The following is a 22,627-nucleotide window of genomic DNA, read 5'->3' as shown; positions in this document are numbered from 1 at the left end:
ATACTACTAAAAGAACTTGATGAGAAGATGGCAGTGAATTCTCTTTATCTAAAGATGAAGATATATCTACCCTTAATGGGTTTAAATAGGGGAAAAATGTATAATTATAGAATTGAAGGTTTTGGTTGAGTTCCTTATTTATTTTAAGACCGTTTGTTGTTGAGTTTGATGATAATTCAATTGGCTTGTTCTGTTCCATAATCAGCTTCACAGGGGGAAATTTATAGCTAAAAATACCATTAAAAATAATTAAGTAACATGAAATAAATGCTGTTTGATCCTTTATACTTTCAAAGGCGTTACATCTTTACAAAATGAGAAATAATATTGGGAAGACTAGAGGTGGTGGTCACAGAGATTCGAAAGAGTTGACTTGTTCTATTTCTCTAGAAGACACAGAAAACGAACCTTTTGACTCACATCGTGCTAAATTCAAGAAATGGGGACCTATCTTCTGCCTCTCACACATATCCTATAAGGAGGATAAAAAGAGACAGAACCACTATTCTCTCCACTAATCTGGTGGCTTTGGCTCTTACAGGAGGGAAAAGATAGTATTTCAAAATACTGAAATAAGTCACATTTTAAGTGCCCGTTTCACTTAATGCATGCTGTTCAAAGTGACTGAAATCAGGAGCAACGTGGTACATTTGTAAAAATGGGTGGGGCTAAGTTTGTATAGTTGTGGCTCCCATCTTGCTTTTTTGTGCATATATATTGTGTCACGGCCTTACAGTGCTGAGGGAGGAATGGAGCAGAGCATTGGATTGTAGAGTTAATTCTAAGTCCATTGAAGGTTGGGCTGTGCTAAAATCTATTTTCTGGAACAGGACTTCAGGCATATTTTAAAGGGAGAAATATCCAGCAATCAATGACATATTGATGAATTCTGACCTAGTCTCATAATTAGTATAGGGACGTTGCTGACCTGTTGTTCACACTGAATTCTCTTCCTTGTTTTACGGCCTTTAACTGCCCAACGGCCAACTGCCATCACCCAACTGATAGGGTGCCAGTTCTTTCTGCTTTGGCAAGCCAGCCTACTTGTGTTGTTTATTTGGTTTTCAAGAGTGTTCCTCATAATCCTGGTGGCTAGCCCATATTTCTAAAATTGTTCTTTTTTGCAATCACGTTGTTGCTGTGTGTTTTTCCCCTTTAACTGAGTAGTGGAAAAGAGGGGAAGGAAGTAAAACAAGCTGAACAAAATAGTTGAATTCTGAACCCTGGCTTTGTATGTGTTATGATGAAACTTATAGTTTTGTGCTATCATTTTCGGTGCAACACAGTAGCACTAGGTAGCTGGTTTGGAGCCAAAATGTCCAATCTAGAGACTCTGAGAATCTGGGCTGGGGAAAGCTGCTACCAGAAGTCCTACATTATCATAATTATTTGGCCATACAAGTTGAGAGTAACCTTTTAATGAGTTTATCTTCCTTACCTTTATCCCTGTGCCTTAATTAATTAATTAATTAATTAATTAATTGTCTGGGCCAGAAGTCAAATACCTTTTTGTCTCCCCACTTTGAATTTATAACCCAAACTTGAGAGACAATATGGAAAGGTATGCCCATTTTATTGTCATATGTGACTGTCATTAACCCAGAAACAAAATCCTTAGCATTCTCTAACAGGAATATGATGATGATGATGATAATGATGATTTATATTCCATTCCATTTCTTTCCTTTCCTCACTCAAAGTTTTAGTGCAATTTCTATAAGTGAGAAGGTATATCGATATAGTTTTAATAAAATAATAAATAATAGGATTGTGTACTCTGCCAGTTTCATCAGCATATAGGTTTGCCGGGTTTATGACAACCGCTGCTTTGCCTTTTCCCTGATAATCATGCTTCCTATCTGGTAAATGGTAAATGTAGCAGTGCCCTAACCATTACACTGTTTGGTATAGTGGTTAGGGCATCAGGCTAAAACCCCGGAAATCTGAGTTCTAGTTCTGCCTTAAGCGTGAAAGTCAACCGATGACCTTTTCATAGCCCTAGAAAGAAGGCAGTGGCAAACCACTTCCAAAAACAATGTCAAGAAAATGGCAGGGACATGTCCAGGCAGTCATCAAGGGTAACATACAACAAAGAAATGCTGTTACTTTGGATTCAAAGGGTTGCTTGAGTTATCATTCCCCACTTATCTGTAGAATATTGCACAGAACTGCTCTATACGTGGTACTTCTCTGAAGATGCTCTCTGTATTTCCAAGTCTGTCTTAAGTCTGTATAAAGAAGACTTCATGTGGATGGAGGCTGCCTGATGACCCAAAATCCTTCAAGATGATAAGTATTACTGCTGATCCCAGTTCAAGGGTGCCTGACTTTTGAATCTCAGCTCCACTGAATTGTTCCTTTGAATTGCTTCCTTTCAGAGAAACTCTGAATAAAAGGAGAAATGGATCCCCATTGGCAGCTTGCCTTTTAAGAGGAATTTATCGCATGCTGTGGAGTAAACAATTCATGCAATTTATTTAGCGAAATAGCTTTGTTAATGCTTCCCAAGGCACTTTAAATGATAGGAAGAAGAATGGCAAATGCTTGGCACTTATGATAAAGCAGAGGCCCATTTCGTTACCCATCTTAGAAATCAAGATCAACTAGAAATATTAGCAGAAAAGTAATCCTCCAAAAGAAAGACAAAATTTGGTTTGGGCTGAATTCAAGGTATTCACTTCTCTGTGATTTGTCTATTGAACTAGGCAAACTGATGCTGTGTTTGTTTCAGGAGACTGAAGCAGATCAAATGGGCTCTTATGTAATGTGCAAATGTGAAGAGTTCCAGTAGAAGAGAATATATGTAGCTCAGAGTTGAACTGTGGAGTCCTTGACTCAGAGTCCTCTCTGAGCTTGGTTGTTTGATTGCAATTGTTTCCTTACCTGACTAGGTAACATCATCAGTGCAAGTGGGTGGGGGGTTTGCTACCTGTTTATATACAGTAGTTTGCCCTGCCAGTGTTGGTGAGGTAGTGGTTTTCTCCTTGGTAGTTCCTTGATTAGGGTGTTGTTTTCTGTTTGATTATTTGCCTGCTTGATTGGTTGTCTTCTTGGTAGTTCGTTAATTATTGTTTATTTCCTTGATTGGTTGTCTGGTGTTAATCCCTGCTTATCAGGGTGTAGGCTGCTGAAGAGGATATGTTCTGGTCTTTTAGTTTCCTTCTTAGCTTTTATATTGTCTCTTTTGAATTGTGTCAATGTGGTTTATCTCTATTGATGGCTGATTGTCTGAATGCCAAGCTTCCAGGAAATCCCTAGCGTTTTTGGATTTAGCTTGGTCTAGGATGCTCACAGTTTCCCAGTTGAAACTATGGTTGAGTCTGTCCATGTTGTGAGATTAAGGAGTCTTCCCTGTGTCTTCTGACTGCTGGTTGATGTTCATGGATGTGCTCTGCTAGTCTTCTGCCTGCCTGTCCAACACAGTGGTTGTTACAGTCCTTACACTATAAGTTGTAGATGACTGGTTACCCCTCCCTGCCGCCCTTGGGCTACTGGGTCTTTTGGTTTACTTAAGATGTTTTGGAGAGCTTTAGTTGATTTGTGTGCTACAGTGATGCTGTGTGGTTGTAACAGTCTGTTGGTTGTTTCTGAAATGTTTCTGATGTATGGCAGTGTGATCCTTTTCATAGCTTGTGTTGGCTGTGCTGTAGTGGGTTGAGTGGTTAGCCACTTTTTGTTAAAGTTGCTTGGGTATCTGTTTTTGTTGGAAGATGTTGTATAGGCAGTCTGTTCCTTTTTCTGGTGTACTTGTGCTCTCCTTGTGGGAGGTTGTGTTGTTACTTTGGTAATGGAGTACTTGGTTAGTGTGGGATGTTTTTTGATAGACTTGTGTTTCTAATTTGCCATTGTTTCTTCTGCTGATAAGGATATCCAGGAAGGGTAGTGTGTTGTTATTTTCTTCTTCCCTTGTGAATTTTATTCCTTTGAAGATGCTGTTGATTCATATGTCTTCTCTAGTTGTTCCTTTTTTATTATGATGGTGTCATCTACATACTGGATCCATACTTTTGGTTGTGTGTGTGGGAGTGCTATAGTTTCTAGACGCTGCATTACAGTCTCTGCTATGAGTCCTCAGAGTGGTGATCCCATAGGTGTTCCTCTGATTTGTTGGTATATTTAACAACTATATAAACTGAAAGTAGGTAGTGAAGCAGAGGTTGATGAGATCCATGATTCTGGGTATTTCGATCTTACTGTGTTTGGTTAGGTTGGGTGTGTTGTGTAGCACAGCTGCCATGGATTCTTTCGCTAGCTGTGGGTCTATGGATGTAAAGCGTGCTGTGGCATTGAATGAAACCATAATTTCATCTTCATCTATTTTTAGGTCTTTGATTTTCTGGAGGCACTGTATTGAGAAGTTCAAAAGAGAACCATTCAAAAGAGACAACAAAAAAGCTAAGAAGGAAACAAAAAGACCAGAACACATCCTGTCCAGCAGCCTACACCCACATAAGCAAGAAAAGGTGGGTCTGCCTTTTCTATATAGTGATTGAGGGGGACGATACTTCCCCCATCTTTTCTGGCAGATATATTTACAAGGCTAACCATGCAAACATTAAATTAGTTAAATGCAGTTAATATGGTCACTCCTCTGGAACTTAGTCTTTTCCCCTTCCCTTCAGTTGCAGTGACATGAGGGTTTCCATTTTTGGAATGACACTGAGGACCACACAGATGCAACACTGTCAGGGGTATAGTGAATCTGGGACCTCAGTTTGCCTATATCTGATGTAATCCACTTGATTAATGTACTCACCTGCACTGTTCTGAATGTAAGAGAACTGCTGTGATGAAGAACAAGCTTTTACAGACAAGGACTGTATACTTGTACACAAACTGAAGAAGCTGGAAACAACTGAGAACATGTATGGGTCACAGTAGTTCATATCTATCTAGAGAAAACACATTGCAACCCAAGTCTTTTAAGGAGGGAGCTATTGCTCTATAACCTTATCTCAACTGATTCCATAGCTACCCTTGTGTCAATGAATGCAATGAGCCAGTTACAGCACAGTTCCCACTGCGTATAAAAATATCTCTAATCCCTTTGATTTGGCAGAAGATCTAAATATTGCAAAATCCCATTCCACCAAATTATTTGTGCCTGTTTTTATGCATATTATTCACTTAATTTCGGTGGTGAAGGTCAGTTCAGTGTGCATAATGTAACGGCAATAAAATGAAATGTGGAAGCATTCAGTTTTCTTCTTGAAGAACAACAACAACAGTTTTAAATAAGGGTGGCCAAATTCCCACAGGGTCAAATTTTGATTGACTCCAGAGAAACATGATCAGGAAGATCCAAAAATAGGGCCAAGAAAAGTGGGCTTTGCAGATGTTATTGTATATCTACACACCCAAAGATTTCTCCAGATAGTTGGGAGGAAGAATCATATCATTCAGTTTAGATATCTTATTTGTGAGTTTCAGGAATGGGGTGGAAATAAAAGAGTTTTTTTCCCCTCCTTTAAAGCACTCATTTTACCTCTTTGCCATCATCCAGATCTCAAAAAATTGGCCTATGCTGTACAAAGTTTAAAGCATTAATTTTGCCTCTTAGCTCAACCTTCATGAGCCACTCTAAAAAGAAGCCTCATAAATTTTGCCTTGTCCATTCCAGCAATGCCACAACATTACTGGCCACATTGCCCTCCACCCCATGGCCATTGGAGCCAATTTATTTTCTAAAAAAATGGAGCTCCAAATAAAGTGCCAACCCTCCGCTATTCCTGGAGCTGAGGTACTTGAGTATTTACAGCTGAGCTATAATCCAGTGGTAAAGTCCCAGGTTCATTTCTTACCAACTGCAGATAGTGCTTGAAGAACGTCTTCCTGAACTCCTGGAGAACATGACAACATTGGGTTAAAGGAACCAATAATCTACCTTTTGTCTAATCCAACTTCCTAAATTCCCTTCTTGACTAAATTATTAGAGATTTAAGTAGGGGTATCTGCAGAGTGTGGTAAAAAAAAAGTCAAGATGGTGTCCATGATGGTATTTTTCTTGTGCATTGCACACACAATTATACCCTTTGATTGCACTGTCATGGCTGCCATTTTGATTTTTTGACCACACTTGAGGACACCCCTGGGTTTAAAGGGGTTATTTCCATTGTAGACTACATGGGTGTTGATCAGACAACCCTGCCTGACATGACTTTACTTTTTAAAGTTTTTTTAAATGGAAGAAAAATAATTAAATGAGACATTAACATTGCTGCAAAGTAAGGAGCCAGTCTCTAGTATCAACTTCATATCCAAAAACATTTATAGGATTTCTTGGAAAATACAAACAGTGGGAAAATTGGGGCTTTGCTAAGAAATAAACTCACTTACCAAGTGGTAGAAGGGAAAGAGAAGGTAAGCTGAAGTGATAGAGAACATCCTTGAGGGTTAAAGGAAATGGCTGTGAGGAAGCTGTTTGCTTTCTGGGTGTTTTGGGACTAGCCATGCCCATCATGGCAGCCATTTTACAGGAGTGACCACAACCTGCCCTCAGAATTTCAAGTGTGGTACTGGTCCCCACCAGACTTGTTAAGTCTTGTTCTACACCCTTCATTTCACAACTTTTGTTAGGGATGAACAAATATTTTCTTTCTAATTTCTCCCATATTCCATAAAATTATTTACCACCACCACTCCTGGCTTATCCTGTGGATTGTGATCAAAACTTGAAGGAAACTTCAAATTCCTTGGAAGTTGAATTTGATATAGAATAGCTTCTTCAAAGAAAAACCATTTGCTTATATAGGCTAAGTTTAACTCAGAGTGGCAGGCTGGGAAGAAAAATGCTAACCATGAGTTTGACAGAAATCAAGCAACATTCCTCTGTTCCAGGGTTCCTAAACTCTGAGTGTACCTTCATTTGCGTTCATTTTGGGATTTTTAGGAAGGAGTGTACATTAAGGTTACACTAAAGAGAGGTGTTATGGCAAAAAGTTTAGGAACCCCTGCTCTATTCCTTTTCCCTGGCACCTGATAGTACTATGTCGGTATCCACAGAGCGTGGGGAAAAAAGTCAAAATGGTGGCCACATTGGTATGAATGAAGCTCCACCTGTTTTTTATGTGTTTCATCTCAATCATACTCTTGGGGCTGCCATCTTGAATATTTTTTATCATATTCTCCAGACCCTCTTGACCAGCTCAATAGAAAAGGAAAGAGTAATAGACTCTCAGAGTCATAAAATCATTGTATGATTTTATGAGCTGGCGTGACCTTCAGAGAGTGACAGTGGGAAGTTTCTGCATAGATATTCCAGGCTTTGGGAGTCTAATGTTGCTTATGTAACTTTTATTTCCCAAAATGCTAAAGATGCTTGGCAGAAAGATATTTCATATTTTAGAAGGAAAAATGTGTGATCTTAAGTTATGGGTTCATAAATTTCGGTCAAAGTTGGTATATTAATTGGTAAGCAAACGAGGTAGAAAATACAAAAATAGCACATGGGTGCATGTTATCTCAGCTCTCTGAAAAGGAGAATTCAGTTTCTTTCTTAACCATCGTTTTATGAGCCCTGAGGTAAAAATATATCAGTGATGTGTGACTGTGTGAATATAAGATCACGTTACATCAACCACATTTCACTGGTTACATTTTCGTTTTACGAAAATGAAATAGAATTTTTGACTCAAAGAATGGTTTAAGAAAAAGTACTGTTTATTTTAGACCATAAGAGACTGGTTTCAAGGGAATATATATATGTGTGCGTGTGTGTGTGTGTGTATTGAAATTGAAGGAGCTTTACAAACAGATGAGCTAATGGCTGAACTAAAACAGAGACATTCATGGGGTTTCTTTAAATACAGAACACTCCCTCACATAACCCTTCCTAATTCCTTTATTTTGCTTTCAATTAACACCTTGGCATTCTGTGTCTTAAACTGCTCTCAGCTAAAGACTTGAGTGACAGATTCATGCAGCTAGATAGTACAATTAACTTGCAGAGTTAAAGATTCTTAGCTTCTAATAGGGGCTTTTATTTTTTTCTGACAGCCCATAATTACCTATATTGTACTAGTTTGGAATATCTGCGTAGCTCTCATCTGGGTGCTGTTGAGGTTTCAAACCCTCTCCTGCTCCCTCACCCACCCACATGCCAGATCTTTTTTTTTTTTCTCTAGGAACAAATAACCTGGTAATATAATCAACAACATGGAAGCTTCATTAACAGCAAATAAAGTTAATATAAAGGTTAAACAACCTTTCCTTTGAATCCCCCCTTCCTTTCTTATACTTAATGTCTTCTTTCAAAAAAAAAAAAATGGCTGGATTCTTTCTAAACTTCAGGGGATTTTCAGGCAATTGTGAACCTGTTCAGAAAGGATATTACAATATCTATTTTTTTTTTACTATTGTAATCAAAATTCTTAATAAAAATGACATTCAAAAAAAGAAAAAGGAGAAAGTCATTCTGACTCAAAATGGACAGCTTTAAACCATTTTTATTTACAGTTAGATTTCTCTGAAATTCCTATGGTTTCACAGGATTGGGCATATCAGGGTCAAAGTCCCTTAGTGATAAAAATGAAGTGCCCTGAATCACAGCCAGCAGCGACATCTAAGAAACCACCAAAATAATTATGGATGCATTGAATAGTTTTCCAAAAACACATTTCTGTAGTTTATTAGTCAGATCATTGGCATTCCATATGTAAAATCTTTTGCTCCAAGTAATGACCAACTTGATTCAGTTCAAGAAATGTCAGATACAGCAAACTGTTAAAAATGGTGACCAAGAGAAAATGCAGCAACACTTACATATCATGCACTCAGACATTCCTTCTTTAGGTGCAACCGTTTGAAATAGGAGTTGCACAAACAGGTTTTTGGTGTTGATTTGTTTTAGGACTCTAAGGCTGGATCTAGAAAATACCTAGGATTCCCAAACCACCACGGTATTGCTTCATGAATATAGAGTGGAAGAATTATTGAGAAGAAAAGGCTTTTTCTACCTTCTCACCACAATGTTTCCTATGTCATTTTTTAAATAATTCCCTTGAGATGTTTAAACCTACCTTGGATGAGGATTGAATAGAAAGGAAGAATTGAAGGAAGGAAGTGAACAGGATGGGATGAAAAACAAGAATGTACAGATCAGAGAGTTGCTACTCCATCAGGTTAACGTTTAGACTTTGAAAGAAATAATGAGATGTTTGCTAGCTGGTTTAGGGGCAAAGGGAGAATTTATTTCTCTTTGAGAATGAATGAGATAACCAGAGGTCACCTGTCCTTCTTTCTTTTTCACTATTTTCAAATATGATTTTTTTTTTCTGGGAAAGATTAAAAACTACCTGCTGTTTAATTCACAGCCAAGTTAAAGCCTACCAGTTCTTGAGCCAGCAGAAAACTATATTGGCAAACAAATTGAAAAAAGCTAAGGAAAAAAAAATGTACTAGTGAAATTAAAAACAGCAATGGCCAAACTGTGACCAAAACCAAAGGTAAAAGTGAACAATATAATTTTTTTCAAGAATCATATTCTTCAAATAATCCATCACCAATACGAATTAATAAATTTTTAAATAGATTGACATTCCCAGAATTGGCTCCAGAAGATGTCTAATTTATGGAATCTCCTTTTTCTATTTCAGAAAACTTTGAAGTTTTCAAGAACTATTCAGAATGGAAAATCTCCTGGCCCTGATGGATTGTCAGGGGAATTTTATAAGGAATTTAAAGAGGTTTTAATCCCTGAATTTTTATTTTTATGCAATATTTTGCACCAAGGGGACCCTTTACCAGACTCTTGGAAACAGTCTAAGATAACTTTGATCCTTAAATTGGGTAAACATTCCCAGGATTTGGCATCTTATAGTCCCATTTCATTTCTCAATACAGACTATAAACTGTACACTAGACTGTTAGCTAATCGACTAAAAGTGATTATAGGTAAAATTATACATATGGATCAATCAGGCTTTATTCCAAATTGAAATATATCTACCCCATCAGAAAATTATTAAATATTATACAATTTAGTAAAATTAATACATTTCCCCTAACCATTTGTTCTTTAGATATATTTAAAGTTTTTGATTGGAAATACAATTTTTAAAACAAATATTAATTGAATTTAAATTTGGGCTGGTTTTTGTAAGATGAACATATTTATGGACCAACTATAGCCCAGATAAGACTGAACAGTTATGATTCAAATCCCATCATGATTTTAAGAGGTACCAAACAGGGTTGCCTTTTATCACCTTGACTATTCAACCTAGCCATGGAAATGTTGGCAATAGCACTTAGATCCAATAATCAGATTTGTGGGTTGAAAATGGGAGATGAGACGTATTTTTTAAATCTATTTGCAGATGATCTTGACTCTCTCCAATGCTTCTTATTCAGCTAGCTATATGAAGATCCAATTAGAGGAAGTTGCAGAGGTGTCAGGTCTGTCAGTTAATTTTCACAAATCACATCTGATGCTTTTTCATATTCCCCCAAAAACTCAAAAGGAAATTTCCACAGTTTTAGGGATCCCCATCATGTATAAACCTTTAAAATATTTAGGTATTGCTATTACTAAAATATTAATAAAATCTTTACCTATAACTATAAACTGACATGGAAGAAATTAAATAAGGAAATGGAAAACTGGGCTTCAAAATATTTTAATATTTTAGGGCGAATTGCAGCAGTAAACATGAAAATTCTTGCACGGCTTAACTTGTTATTTCAATGCCTCCCAGTGGTAATTCCAGAACAGGCTTTAAGACATTGGCTAAATAAATAAATAAATAAATGAATAAATAGAAAGCTTCTGTTTTCATGCAAAAAAAAATTGAGAGTAAATAAAAGGATTTTATATAGACTTCAGAAACAGGGAGGCTGGGGCATATTCAATTTGTTAATATATTATCAAGCAGCACAGTTACGGCATATGATCCCATTTATTATGGAAGACTCTTCTGAACAAGGGATTCAAACTGAAATTATGTTAGAGTCAAATAAGTTTATAAGTCAGTGTTCTTTTTTCACCCAAAATATTTTTCTAGAATAAAACAGATTGAAAATGTTTTTACTAAAACAGTGCTTCAAATTTGGAAGAATAAATACACAGTTTTGATAAAGAGTATTTCTCCTTTAGCTCCTTTGATAACATATTTCAGTCGGGATAACTTACAGTTTGGCTAAAATGAAATCTTTGAGAGCGTATAATCTTGACAGATTAAAGATTTTTATAGTAATAGTGAACCTCTCAATAAAGATCAGATAGAGCAACGAATAGGTGATAAGCTACCATAGCTTTTTTGGTATCAACTCAAATCTCTTTTGGGCAATAGAAATATTAGAGCTTTAGCAATGTAGCCTTATACTAATTTTGAGAATTTAATACTTCATTATTTAGAACAACCAAAAGACAATCTAAAAAATTTATAGGTTATTACTGCAATCAGAAATAAGATAGCCACCACAGGAATCTTGGGATACTGATCTTGGTATTTCCATACAGGAGACAAATTCTCAGCAGTCATGGAAACCAGCTGGATTCACTTCAGCTTCAGTGCAAGAATTGCAATGGAAGATTATACAACGTTGGCACTCGACTCCTGTTAGATTGTCTAGACAGTGTTGTCCAAACTTGGCCACTTTAAGATGAGTGGACTTCAACTCCCAGAATTCCCCAGCCAGCCATGCTGGCTGGGGAATTCTGGGAGTTGAAGTCCACTCATCTTAAAGTGGCCAAGTTTGGACAACACTGGTCTAGATGATCCAGATCTCCTAGCTGAGGAGACCTCATAGACCTGGCAGGTACAGAGTAAGAATCTAGTCTGACAGAATTATTTTCTTGCTCAAAGACAGTGCTTAAGGACTGGAGAGGAGGAAGCATGCCCACCCCTGCCTAGAATGGTCAATAGGTGCTGGGCTGATCCAACCTGTCCCTAGGGGTCACCCGATTGTACCACTGAGAGAATGGTTGGTGAAGCAAATGTGTCAAATTGCACTTGCAGCAAAACTGCTATGGCTTGTTACCTGCTTAAAAGGGGCATGTGCTATGTTGATTCCAGTACAGTGAAGGCTCTGCTTGCACTGTCTCAACTATGGGTTGGGGATGAGATGAATGCAATGTCAAGAGGTTGCTATGGTATGCTTGTGCTGTTTTTAGGTGCAGTGGGAGAACACCCTTCATTTGTGCCAATGCCCATCCTAACATGGATTTGCCGGGAGTGAAATTCCAAAATTTGCCCCCAACAAGATCGATCCTGTAACTCGTTTACTTCTGTAGTTGTGAGAGATTGTACAGAAGGAATGGAAAAAATAGTAGGTGAGTCAGTTGACAGCTTACCTTGTCAATGACAACTCAACCCAGATAGAGAGAAGTCTGGGAAAAAGCATTTCAAAGTATTCAAAATGCCTTAATGAATCCTATGTAGTTACCGTTTCTTTGGCCTTGCCCTTTTTTTTTTTTTTTGGTCTGCGCTCAGTCATTGCTGACCCTGCAGTGACTGCTTGGACGAGTCCTTGCAGTTTTCAAGGCAACTGTTTTTTTCGGAAGTGGTTTGCCAGAGCCTCCTTCCTAGGGCAGAGCCCAGCTGGCGAGCGCAGGAGGCGGGGTTTCCGTTGCTTCGTGCCCTTTTCGGGCGCGCGCGGTTTTTTTGCGCTTACCGGCAACTGCTCCCAACTCCTTTTTGCAAGGCGCCACCAGCATTTTTCCTCCCACCGGAGTGAGAATACCCATTTATCTACTCACGTAAGTTTTCGAACTGTTGGGTTGACAGGAACTGGGGAGGAAACAGGAGCTCACCCTGTTTAACGCGAAGGCTGGACTCGAACCGCTGAAGCGTCGACCATTTCTGGCCGGCAACTTTCTAAGATCCCTGCCTAGTCCAATGCTTTTTCCTTGCAAATATCCTTGGCCTATACGCATACTGGCAACAAATAGAGACTTATATTGAGCCTTGATCCAGTTTCATCTATTTCCATGGGAACCTCACTGCTTCCCATGGATGTGCCTCATCCTCAAGCAAATTAATACTTATGCCGATGAAACATTTTTTTCTAAACTATAGACTCTACATTTATATTCTGCAAGAAGAGTTTGCACCTTGATTTTCAGAGCAAGGAAATCACATGTTTTGGCAACAGGGCAAAGCATGGAAAGAATGAATGTCTGCTTGTATTCAATTTTTAACAAACTCATCGTATGCAAGGCCATAGGCTTAATGACTTGGGATGAAAACCAGAGACACGCTCAGCAATTGTGATCTCTTGAAATCAGCTGAGTTAGTCCCAGAAAAGCAAAGACTTGCTGGTTGGATTTGTGAACATAACACAGATGGCTCCTTGGCAAAAAATTAATGGCTGTATCTAAATCTAACACTGGATCAATAGCAGAACATTTTGACATTCAGCTCAAGATGCCACGGCTATGGAAAATTCTGTGCCAAATGGACAAGTCTGTCTGCATTTGCAGTCAGAAAACCTGGCTTCCTTTGCTCCGGCATTTAACAGATAAAAATATGGATATTCCTGTTAGATATATACAAGAACACAGGAAAAAGAAAAAGAAATAGTTACCCGAACGAAACATGTTTCTTCTCAGATCAAGTATTAGCTGAAAGCAAGCTTTTCCCTCTGCCATTATGACACACAGTGAAACCTTTTCTTCTGTCCTCTGGTTTAATAGCTCCACCATAGCCTGTTCTATGCTGCATTAATAGGAAGTTAGCTCTTTTCTTTAACTCAAGAGAGAGAGAGGCTTTTAAAAACCCAGAAAATATTCAGAACTATAATTAGCAGCTGAGTGAAATTACCCTCATCAGCATGTAAAACGATTGTCTTATTTTCACATCAATTTAGACCCAACTGAGTTAAATGGACCAACGTTGTAACTCAAGATAAGAGAGCATCCTATAAGAATCTGGGAAAGGAAAATGCCAGCTCTCTCACCTGGTTTTAGACTCCAGGTAGCAGAGGGTGGAGGAAGGAAGTAGGGAGTGTTCCCTGTAGACATCTTCCTGATTATGTCAGATTGGAAGTAGCATTGATCTTCTTGTTTATAATGAACTATAAATTTAGTCACTGATTGTACTGTAAAGTGCCACCAAAAAAGATGATTGTGCACCTCGGACATTTTATAGCACTGTCCGTTCTTCAGCAATGCCTCTTTCTCCTTTTCCAACACAAAGCATTTGCAATGTAGCCTTGCAGGTAATTCCTTCCTTCCAACTTCTAATGTCTTAGGAAGTACTGCAGTGATTTAATTACATTTGGAAATCTATGGGCATAGTTGTCCCAATGAAGACAAAACTATTCAGCCAAAGTCTAGGACTTCGCCTCTGTGTTCTTTTGCTAATAAGATACTTAAGATGCTTGTGCTGAGAGGGGAGATCCATTTATTTAATGTGTCTGGGGTAGAGGAGGAAGGGGGTGTATATGTATGTATGTATGCTTAGCCATATACACACTATAAATCCACCCACCCACCCATCAAATCTATCCATTCATCCACCCAATGGAAAATGGTTTTGATTGCTTCAAAAAGGTACTTTGCATCTGAAAGGCAACATGATGCATCTCATTGATGCAAAGACGTGACATGACTTGGCTTAACAAGGTATTTTCCATTACTTCACAGCCTTGACCAGTACCTGCAAAGGCCTCTTGCAGCCTTTATCAGTGCTGGGTGATGCAAACAGAACACATAGAATGAAGCAACATAGCCACTTAACTTTGCTGGCCAATGTGAAGTGCTGCCCTGATGATCTGTGTATCTCCAAAATCCAGTACTTAATTTTAATTGGGACTACAGTGGAAGAGAAAGATCAGAACTCTGGCCTGGTGTAGTGGAATTGCCCATCAATAGTTTGGCCCCAGTTTAAGGAATCTGAGTTTTCTGAATTTCTGAATCTGCAAGATAGGCACATCTGCTTGACTGTTTTAATTGGTCCCTCTAATCTCTACTTTGCGCCATTTTTTCTTTGTATGTTTTTCTCACATATTTTGAGGAAAAAAATGCATTCAGAAATGTATATGGTTGGGAATAACTGCTTAAGAATATGTGCTGAAACAGACTTTCGTGAAAAGCATTTTTACACATATCCCCGCCTAAAATTATGCAAAACTACCGTGGAACCAACTTAGGAGCAAAGATAAAAATTAGCAGGAGCCTCCAACAGATAGATTTGTCTTGCTAGGTTTAGACCAGCTTGTTTTGCTTCTGAAAAGGGTAGTTACAAATTACTAATTTTCCTGTTGATGCCGCACCCAGCTTGGAGTTGTAGTATTTACTGGAAATGCAAGGAAATATTTTTGGGCCTATATTACACCTGAGATGGGCTGCTTCAGGTATACCATAATACTGTAGTTTGACACCTTAAGCACCCTTGAATGGGTCTGCTCCCAAACCATTATTTTTTCTTCTCTTTCCGGCTTAAAACAAAACAAACACTTTGCCTTTTCAGTCATTATGGAAAATTGCATTTCTGCCAAGATGGGTTGGAAATAACACACAGATTCCAGTTTTTGGTTCTGGTTTGTCTGTATAAGCTATTCTTTGATGAGCAAACCATAGCTTACACAAACCAAGAAGAGGGCATTTGAGCCACCCAGAGTCACCCTTTGGGGGAGATGGATGGCATATAAATTTAATAAATAAATAAATTTGCATCTCATGGTAAGAGAAGAGGAGAGTAGGAAGGTAGGAGAGACTGAACCTAGGGATCCATCTCTTAGTACATCTAGTGGACAGATAGAAAATATAGGTCATATTGGACAAAGATAGCATGTGGCTTAAGCGACTGAAATTCCTTGTTTAAGGCAGAATGAAGAACTGTTTTCAGCCCAAGCCCGAGCCTTGGAGTAGATGTCAGAAACCACAATACAAACATTCCAGAAAGTAAGTTAGGATGGGACAGGACAGGACAAAGATGAATCTATGGTTGATTGACTCTTCAACTGAAATTAAATTGAATACAGTTGAGAAGATTATTTCTCCCATACTTCATCATTAATGAATTTTATCACATTGCAACTTATAATGAGGTGGTACTATTTGTAAGGACTCCAGGCAATCTTCAAGTCTTTCAGAAGACTCACTTGCAACAATATCCCTGAAAAAAAATCTTGTGCTTTTAGTATTTCTGATAATGGTTCAGTAGGATTTATAAGCAATGCTCTGCAAATTAGAGATGACCTTCCTTAAGGTTAGATTGTTAAGTCAATCCAATTTGTAAAGAGTGTTTATCCTAAAGATACTCAGCTCACAAAACTTAGTGCTTGGAGAGTATGAAAGGGTAGGATTATTCTTCTGTTTATTTGCTAAAACTGCTGATTGGGTCATGAAAGGTTATCAGAAATCACAAATGGAAGCCATGTTGTCCTGCTCTGAGAACCTCTTGTTGGTTCTTATGAAAACATTTGGACAGGAAATAGAGATGAACAATGTTCCTTTTGGCTCTAATGCAAAGATTACAGACACAGATTCTTAATATAGCTTCTTGGGGGAATGGTATGTGATCCCATTTTTTTAAAAAAACTTGTTCAAGTATAAATTTAGGAGGAATAAAAGAACTTTGGGGTGCACAGAGAACAGTACACTGGAGAAATTCCTTGTATTTGATATATTACCTATGGCATGGCAGGGATTTTTCTAAAATCATCCTTGTACTTTTCTGCAGAATGTTACAGAGCCTGAAAAGATTATAACATTTGGGGTATTTTGGGTGGTAGAAGAAATTTCAAGAGTGGGCAATGCACCATATTCATCTATATCCCACCCAGCTGATTATAATAATTGTCATTAATTTTTTCTTCTTCTTTCTCCTTTTTCCTTCCTTGTGACAAAATTAGGGAGAGGTATTATGATTAGTCAAAAGTGACATAGTGAATTTCATGACTGAGTGATTAGTCCAACTCTCTAAGTGGGATAGGAGCAGGTCAAGAAAAGTCAGGATGGTAACTATGACTATGTGATTGAAGCTGTGCCCTTTGTTACATTGATGGTCATTTCTATCATGATTTTTTTGACACTACTCTGAACACTCTGAACTGGGTTTGCATAAATTGTCTCATATTAGGGTTCTGAAAATCTTTGCTACCTGAATTCAAATTTGACAGTTCTTCAATAATTTAATGTACTAAATTGATTCATTTCAGGAAATCAAACCAATCTGAAACAGATCTAATCATATATACCTCACTCAATCCCCAAACCAGCCCCCCAGGTCAGTTTCCAAAGTGGTTGCAAAATTGAAATTTATACAATACTTATGATAACATAAGTCTTTAATTAAATTGAATGTATGTTTAATTAAAATTCAAATTAATTTAAATGTTTCATCTTGGGACACTTCTTTTGGGGAATGTGCCTTTTGAAGGACAAATATTACCCTTATCCCATAAATAGTTTGCATGTCCTCATTATAGATTCATGTGAGAGTTTTTAAGCCTTCCATGTCTCCAACTAATGTCATGCAGCAAAATTCTCTTGCATTTTTTAATCCAGTCTCATTCAATCTGCAAAAGAGAATTTGCTTTTGAAATTTCTTTCAAAATAGAAGAGAAATTCTCACAGCAGGAATGTGGGATTCTTGCACCCATTTATGTAGCCCTTTTAATTGTACAGTCTTTTTGACTTCCTGTGCTTCCATTAAGTCCCAAAGAAAACTTCATGGGAGAATTCCTCTCAGAGCGTTTTCCAGGCTGGAAAAATGTGGGTAGGCCAGAGGTACAGAGAGATGGAAAGATTTAGAACAAGAAACCACAATCCCATTTCCAACAATAAAGTCAATTCAAAAACTCCATCCCCCCAAAAGTTGAAATTAGTTCTGAAGCACCCTGAAAATAAGATAGAAAAAGGAAGCCTTTTTTTGTAATGGAAGAATACTTCTGAGAAATTGGAGGCAGATTTTAGCACATTCATTGACATGCTTCCTGAAAGGAATGAACTATAAGATCATGAAATTTGTTGTATCAATTTGTAATGTTTCTTTTTCTTACTGGGTTACCTAGGAATGTATTTCTCTCGTCCTCCATTTTAGCTTCTTGGTCACCATCATCTGCTCGATGGTTCCTGATAATTGGGAAAATAAAGATTTCCTTGAGTTGAACTCAACTCCTGATGACTAAGTAGACACATTTATGTAGTTTTCTTGGCAGCAGCATGGAAGGGGCTTGACATTGCCTTCTCCTGGGATCTCTGGTTATAGTAAATAATTACCACCACCCCCATCTTACATTTGATAAATTGAAACTGTACAAAGCTGTTTCTTATTCTCCAATCAGATAGTAAAATTAAAGAACAGGAGCTGGCTCTTTAATTTTATAGACATCACAGCAACTTGGACTTTTTTTCTTTCCCTCACACAGTCCCTGAAATAGCTCTTTGTAAACATTGATCCAGATGTCTATCAACTTGATTAGCATATTTTGTCCACTGCACACAGCCAAGGTCAAAGCAATTTATAGGCTGTTCCGCCTACATGGAGTATGAAACAAGGAATACATTTTGTAGGTATGAATGTAAATGGTTGATTGCCAAGGTTTGCCACTAGATGCCTCCTGATGGACTAAGTTGAGGACAGATCCTCCTGAAGAAAATCAATCTGTGTCATTGCTAAGGGTTGACATTAACTTGCGGGCACATAATCATTAATCAAGGTAGCTTGAGAAGCAGATGTCTCTATGTGGTTTGCTTAACTAGCTGTAAGGATTCTTTTCTTCCTAAAAGAATATTGTCATCTTTTTCTTTACTTTGCTTGATAGTGGCTCCAGGATTCTGAGACAGAAGGAAAAAACCACCTACCTAAACTTGGAAACTTGAAGCCTTCTGCATGCAAAGCATGTCTTTTACACTGATCTATCATCAGATACCTATCTTTTTGCAGAGAGTTAATTTAACAGCTTGATCATAGCCACACATTTTTCTGGGAACATGGAGGAATAGCTATTGCTACCCAAAGTGAACCTAAACATCAAGCAACTATTGAGATCTTTGGGCATCAACTATATCCTTGCCTCCTCTGATTTGCCAGCATTTATCCTATGCTTCCTGCAGAAATTCATCTTAGGGGTGCACTGGTCTTTAAGTGATGTGCTTGGCTACAATCTGAAAATTGGGTAGTGTAGGCTAAAAAAGTAATTTTGATTTCATTTAATGTAAATGATAAGCTAATTAAAATTGAGTCAGATTAATTCAATTCAGGTAAGATAGTGAACTCCTACTGGTGGTGGCATCTAGCCAAGCATGGCTGATCTTGAAATAGCTAATTAGGACCATATCTGGTGAAACCCGGATAAGAGACTGGATAAGGGTGTTCCTGGATTGAGAAAAAAAAAAAATAACACTGGGAGAAGGCAACAGCAAATCTCCTCCATAGGGCTGCCAAGAAAACTATACAAACACATCCATGTAATCGCCACGAGGTGAACTTGAGGGAGTCTGGACCGTAAGACGATAACTTCTCATATACTTTATAACTGTATTCATCTCACATTACAGCTGAGCTGCAGATGGAGAGTCTCTGAGTCCCTTAGCTGAAGATATAGGTATCAAATCTTAGAGCTTGTCCACTGAACAGAGTAGCCAGACTGACTGTTACAAGCTCTTGGATGCATCTGCAACTTTTTAGCTGTCACAACAAAGCTGCAATCTCAGCTTCTTAAGCTGATCTTCTCTCCCAGAAAACTGCTCTCTGCTACTCAGATTTATTTTTAATTCAGAGTCTCCATGCTTCAACTGGAGATTTTTTGCCTATTACATTATGCTATGATGATATTATATAATTGATTTAGGAACCTATGTTTTAATCACTCAGAAATGCTTTTTGCAGACAATGCTGCATTAGGAGCTGGGCCTGTTTTCCCCATCCACAATCTTAGCAGCTTCTTTGAATTTTTGGCACTGAACTTACGTGGACAATGCAATTTCACAGGTATATAGTTTATGTGGGATCATGAACGCGTATTACTTTTATGAGTATATGAGTGTTGTTCAAACAGATTAATATGCTGAGATCAAGGGTGGCGCCTTGGATTTATGCCCAGTGTTCTTCTCAGAATTCATCTGATCACTGAAAATAGTCTCCAAATGAACTGGTAGGTGCCGTTCCACAATGCCTTGGATTATATGGATTAAATAATGATTTCCAACTTGGAAAAGCCTTTGATTGCAAATCTCTTTTTGTGAGGCTGTTTGGCAGCCTGAGCATCAGCAAAAATGTTCTTCCCACACCAGAACCTCAAATTAATCTGACCTTGAATTTCACACTCCGACAATAGTGCAGGCAAGACTTTTTCTATTTTTAGCCCATTCAAACATACTGTCATGTCTTTGATAACATTTTACTTTAGGGAAAAGATCTTCAGTTTAAGATTAACTTCTGATGTGCTGAACTGTGTGATGGAGTCTTGATAGGGTTCAATTTTTTTTTTTTTAAACTACTTGCTCTCTTATTCTCTATAGGTCAGTGTTGTCCAAACTTGGCCACTTTAAGATTTCTGGGAGTTGAAGTCCACTCATCTTAAAGTGGCCAAGTTTGGACAACACTGCTATAGGTGATAGGATAGGCACAATAGAAAAAAAACAACAGGATATAGGACATCTAAAGCAGTTCAAGTGACCTTCAGTTATGTTTTGAATATATCATACTAGATAGCACCACCTAGTCAACTGGTGCTGGTTTACAAAAAACTGGTTAGTGCTTAGATGGGGCACTGCTTGGAAAACTAGGGTAGGCTAGACTGAGCAATGGGGGGGGGGTGAGGGTTCCTGGAAGAAGGCAATGGAAACCTACTTGCCAAGGGGAGGAAACATGGACATGCAGTCACCAGGAGCTGAGCTTCTTAAGCAAGTCTTTACTATTATTAATAGTTATTCCACATTGCCTGTCTCTGTGTGTGTGTTTGAATATGACAACCTGGCCCCTGCAGCAGTGTTGAACTTCATCTTCCATTGTCCTCCACCATTAAGGGCAATGGCAAGGAACTGTGAGAGTCCAAATATCTCCAGAGGATCAGATGGCCTATTCATGTTGTGCATACACAGACGCACACCCCCTGGCTCCTGTGTTTAATAGAATAATGATAGGGAACTGTATTGAGAGTTCCCTTGGGATGACATGTCTGGAGGCTGCATATTTTTATTCAGCTAGACTGAACCAAGCCACGGGAGGGTGCAAAGTCAAAGCAGGACCATCTATTTCCTCTTTCTTTATGTGCTGCCCCCTTTTCCAGCGCTGGCCCTACTATTAGGTAGAATGAAATAAACCCCCTTGGGTAACAGTTCATAACAAGCAGCAAATGGGAGTCACCAAGTACCGACCTTCACTCAGACTAGTCACTAGACTAGTGGTTGTCTGCTAAATAATTTGCTGCTCCAGTAGCTGCCTTCTGTGCATTGTCCTAAATGATCCTTCAATAAATACTCTAGAAAGATGTTGGGGTATTGCCTTCTCAGGCAACTGCTTTGATCTCAGAATGCAGTACTCTAATTCCCAGCTCCATGTCGTTCTGGATGTAGCTTGAAAGAACTTGAAAAGAAACCAGTTCATGCTTTATTTCTGCTTTTAGAAAAATCCATTACAGGAGAAGTGAGTTCTAGTTGTGAAAGGCAATTTTGATTCCATCTCGTCCCCCTCCCCCCATAGTTTTATTTCTGCAGGTTTGTTTAATTTATTGCAATATATAATCATGAGGCCCTTGGACCATTGGAAATGGGTATTCCATTATGGGTAGTCGACCTCGAACATCACTACCTTTCAGTCCCTAATTACAAACAGTTTGTGTAAGGTCAACCAAGATCAGCGTGATAGTGTTTCTGAACACTAAAAATATTGCAGAGATGCTAAATAAAGCCAGAGGACTGCAAGAGATTCCATGGTATAAAAATAAATAAGCTAAATTATACATGGGAAAGGCATAGGAAATGGACTTATACTGGGTTAGGCCACCGGACTGTTTAGTCCAGCACCGTCTATGCTGACAGGCAGCAGTTTTTCGGGATTTCTGGTAGAAAAGTTTCTAGCCTAATCTGGAGATGCCAAAGGTAGAATTTGAGCCCTTTTTCATGCAAAATTTGCGTTTTGATACTAAGCTAGTAGCCATTTTTATATTTACTACAGTTATGCTGTCATAAAAGGTCTACCTAAGTAAATTATTTCCTTCTTTTCTCATTTGAAGATTCCCAGAATTTTGAGATTTTTGGTAGGTGATTTCCTTCCATGCTATAACATTGTAGATGGGGAACATGTGTCCCTCCAGATGTAGCTGAGCTACAGCTAACAGTAATCCTCAACCATGGTCACAAGGAGTTGTCATTCAGTAACATCTGAAGACTATGGGTTTTTCACCTGTTTTAACCTGTCATGAACTAAGGGGATCATATGTGTTAGTTTTACCATATCTGTGCTGCAAGAATCTGGATGACCACTAGACAGCTATAAGGAGAGATGAAAAATCACACTGGGCCATCATCATCTGGATTTTTTTAGCACAGATGTGGTAGCCAGATGTATCTTCTCACAGTCCTCTGGATAGTTGATCTTCAGATCCCATTGAACCCTATCAGAATGACTAATGGTAAAGAATTATTAGAAGATATCTAGTAAACACAATAATTTATATTCCATCTTCATCAGATGATGGAAAGAGTAACTGTATACTGCATCAAATTACTGGTTCA

The 22,627-nt window shown here is 38.3% G+C and overlaps 1 long non-coding RNA gene across 3 annotated transcripts in view; it reads left to right on the top strand.

Annotated features, from left to right (window-relative positions):
- Nucleotides 1-22,627, top strand: part of LOC148214395 (uncharacterized) — a 204,436-nt gene that overhangs the window by 36,637 nt on the left and 145,172 nt on the right. For all 3 annotated transcript variants that reach the window (XR_015798131.1, XR_015798129.1, XR_015798130.1), the window contains exon 2: nucleotides 4,325-4,463. This is a non-coding gene — a long non-coding RNA (uncharacterized LOC148214395). The remainder of the gene's footprint in view (nucleotides 1-4,324; nucleotides 4,464-22,627) is intronic.

Source organism: Python bivittatus, unplaced genomic scaffold (assembly GCF_059951505.1).
Source record: "Python bivittatus isolate LINGU-HERP-01145 unplaced genomic scaffold, Pbiv_v1 ctg000680_np1212, whole genome shotgun sequence".
Lineage (NCBI taxonomy): Eukaryota > Metazoa > Chordata > Lepidosauria > Squamata > Pythonidae > Python > Python bivittatus.
The sequence above is the reverse complement of the archived record's forward strand: the minus strand, read 5'-3'. Positions and strand labels throughout refer to the sequence as shown.